This window comes from Ranitomeya variabilis, chromosome 4 (assembly GCF_051348905.1).
Source record: "Ranitomeya variabilis isolate aRanVar5 chromosome 4, aRanVar5.hap1, whole genome shotgun sequence".
Taxonomy (NCBI): domain Eukaryota; kingdom Metazoa; phylum Chordata; class Amphibia; order Anura; family Dendrobatidae; genus Ranitomeya; species Ranitomeya variabilis.
In genome coordinates, this window is record NC_135235.1 from 316,591,084 (window position 1) to 316,594,740 (window position 3,657).

The window sequence follows — 3,657 nt, forward strand, 5'->3', positions numbered from 1 at the left end:
CTGTGTTTGTGAGACAGGTGATGGTTGCATATAAAAGACAATGTGCATGCATAATGTTACATCACGTTTTATTTCTAATTAGATGCAAATAATTGGAGCAAAAAAGGAGACAAAAATTTAGAGAAAACATTTTAATGATTGTTAACTTTCAATGTGAAAACATTTGTCCCAAAATATGCTGAAACTTAGATGTCAGTATCGCATTCGCATTTCAGACTTTAAAACTATGATTACCTACTTTTTAAGCTTTTGTTTATTAAGTATTGTTATGGTCTATTGATGAATGAGGTAATCAAATATGAAATTAGACTTACCGGCTATTCAGTTTATAGAAATCTCCCAGAACAGCCCCATAGGATGTGGAGTCTCCGCCCTAATAGGGAAAGAGAACACAAAGAGTTGAAATAGTCCCGTCCCATAGACAACCCACAGTATTTTTAGAGTGCCAAGACAGCTAACATATGCACATAAAGACTATTTCACATTCCTGGAGTTCTGTTTATAGACTACAATTTTAGATTCACCCCAAAGACTTCCAGGTAGTGGTAACTTTGGGATCAGGTTTTTTAAGGCCCATTGCTAAGTTTGGTTTGAGCCCCATCTAATCAATAACTGTAGAAAATCTGTATAGTTTCATGAAATGGTGATTGTCAGAAGTGGGATTTGAACCCACGCCTCCAAGAGACTGCGACCTGAACGCAGCGCCTTAGACCGCTCAGCCATCCTGACTTCTTGTGGATTCTGTTCCTTAACTCTTTCCAAGTTAGGCAACAGAAAAATGACCAGTAATTGTCATTGAAAATTATCTTAAAATATTTACTATTACAGTTTTTATTTCAATACATTTGTTTAAACTATTAGTTATCAAGCCTATTTTGAGCTAAATGGCCAAGCCCCATTTAAAAAAAATATGACTTGTATCACTTTATGCAGTAATAACTCTGGAATGCTTCTACATATCACCGTAATTCTGAAAGTGTTTTTTGTGACACATTGTACTTTACATTAACTGTAAATTTAGGTCAATATATTTTTAGTTTTTTTCTGTGAAAATATCTAAAGTTTGTTTAAAATTTTGAAATATTAGTCATTTTTATTCTTTGACTGCTTATATCCTTAAACCAACTTGTCGCACCACACAAAAATGTTAATAAATAACATTTTTCATATGTGTACTTTTTGTCAGCATTCAAACCTCCTTTTATTTTGTTAGGATGTTAGAAATGTTAGATTTCTCACAAAATGCGGTGATGCACCATATTTCTTCAGAATCTACCGTTTGGCCACACAGCAGGGCTTTGAAAATAAGAGTGCTATTTGGGTTTTGGAATGCAGATTTTGCAAGAATAGTTTGCGAGTAAAATTTGCAGAGTACCAAAAGTACCAAAACAGCAGAAACCCCCCCAAAGTGACCCCATTTTAGAAATTACTTCTCACAATGAATTCATATACACCACAGCATTTCATAGTCAAACATACATTGCTGAAATCATTCAGCTAGTGTCTGATACATGCTGTCTGTATCAGCTATCAGGTTCCCTTTAAATCCTCTTACAGCTAAGTGAAATGGAAATAAACAAAACAGGAAAAATTACAAAAAAATAATAATTTGCTCAAAAGGAAAAGTTTCCATTTCTCATCTTTTTAACATTTTATTTTCTGTAGAGAGTTAAGTTTTTAGGACTTTCACATTTTCTTTAACCTCTTATCGACCGCCGATATGCCTTTTAATGGCGGCAGTTAAGGGTACTTAAACCACAGCGCCTTTAATTAACGGCGCTGTGGAAAAAGTGAATAGCGCCCCCCAGAGTCGGATTTTCTCTGGGGTCTCGGTTACCGGGGGTAGCTGTTAATTAGCTGTTTACCGGCGACCGCAAAAAAAAAGAAAAAAACGATGTGTAATTCTCTGTCCTCTGATGTGATCGCACATCAGAGGACAGAGAAATAGGGGGATTCAGGGACCCTGTTATACTTACCGGTGTCCCTGGATCCTCCTGTGTCCCTTCCTGGCCGCCGGCTTCTTCCTTCGGTAAGAAAATGGTGGGCGCATGCGCAGTGCGCCCGCCATGATCTGCCGGCCGGCAGCTAGAGGAGTTGGGGCCAAAATTAGGGTTAGGGTTAGGGTTGGGGCTAAAGTTAGGGTTAGGGTTGGGGCTAAAATTAGGGTTAAGGTTGGGGCTAAATTTAGGGTTAGGGTTGGGGCTAAATTTAGGGTTAGGGTTAGGGTTGGGGCTAAATTTAGGGTTAGGGTTGGGCTAAATTTAGGGTTTAGGATTGGGGCTAAATTAAGGGTTATGGTTGGACCTAAATTTAGGGCTAGGGTTAGGTTTGGGGCTAAAGTTAGGGCTAGGGTTAGGGTTGGGGCTAAATTTAGGGTTAGGGTTGGGGCTTAAGTTAGGGTTAGGGTTGGGGCTAAAGTTAGGGCTAGGGTTGGGGCTAATGTTAGGACTAGGGTTGCGGCTAAAGTTAGAATTAGAGTTGGGATTAGGGTTAGGGTTTGGATTAGGGTTGGCATTAGGGTTATTTTTGGGATTAGGGTTAGGTTTGGGATTAGCGTTAAGATTAGGGTTGGTATTAGGGTTAGGGGTGTATTGGGATTAGGGTTATGTTTGAGGTTAGGGTTGAGATTAGGATTAAGCGTGTGTTGGATTTAGGGTTCTGATTAGGGTTATGGTTGTTTTGGGTTTAGGGTTGTGATTATCCTTAGGGTTGTGATTAGGATTATGGATCAGGTTGGGATTAGGGTTAGGGGTGTGTTGGCATTAAGGTTGGAGTTAGAATTGGGGGGTTCCACTGTTTAGGTACATCAGGGGGTCTCTAAAAGCCATAGACAATTTTGCGCTCAAAAAGTCAAATGGTGCTCCCTCCCTTCTGAGCTCTGTTGTGCGCCCAAACAGTGGTTTACCCCCACATATGGGGCATCAGCGTACTTGGGATGCATTGGACAACAACTTCTGGGGTCCAATTTCTCTTGTTACCCTTGTGAAAATAAAAACTTGGGGGCTAAAAAATCTTTTTTGTGGAAAAAAATAATATTTTTTATTTTCACGACTCTGCATTATAAACTTCTGTGAAGCATTTGGGGTTTTAAAGTGCTCACCACACATCTAGATAAGTTCCTTAAGGGGTCTAGTTTCCAAAATGGGGTCACTTGTGGGGGGTTTCTACTGTTTAGGCACATCAGGGGCTCTCCAAACATGACATGGTGTCCGATCTCAATTCCAGCCAATTCTACATTGAAAAAGTAAAAAGGCTGAAATCATTCAGGTAGTGTCTGACACATGCTGTCTGTATCAGCTATCAGGTTCCCTTTAAATCCTCTTACAGTTAAGTGAAATGGAAATAAACAAAACAGAGGAAAAATTACAAAAAAATAATAATTTGCTCAAAAGTAAAAGTTCCCATTTCTCATCTTTTTTTCTGTAGTTAAGATTTTTAGGCCTTTTACATTTTCTTTAAATAATCAGTCCACGTGTTTTGTTTATTTTCTCCTTAAAATGTAAAGAGTGAAGAAAAACGATGTTGCAAAAAGCCGGCATCGAGCCAGAGACCTTTAGATCTTCAGTCTAACACTCTCCCAACTGAGCTATTTCGGCCAAACACAAAAAAATTCAGGAGTGCTTGACACTCGGCAAATGTCAAGCGAAACCCCTGAAA

General features: G+C 39.0%; 1 non-coding gene across 1 annotated transcript; it reads right to left on the reverse strand.

Annotated features, from left to right (window-relative positions):
• Nucleotides 1-648: 648 nt before the first annotated feature.
• TRNAL-CAG (transfer RNA leucine (anticodon CAG)) lies at nt 649-729 on the reverse strand. The gene has a single exon. It is a non-coding gene; the product is annotated as a tRNA-Leu (tRNA).
• Nucleotides 730-3,657: the final 2,928 nt, after the last annotated feature.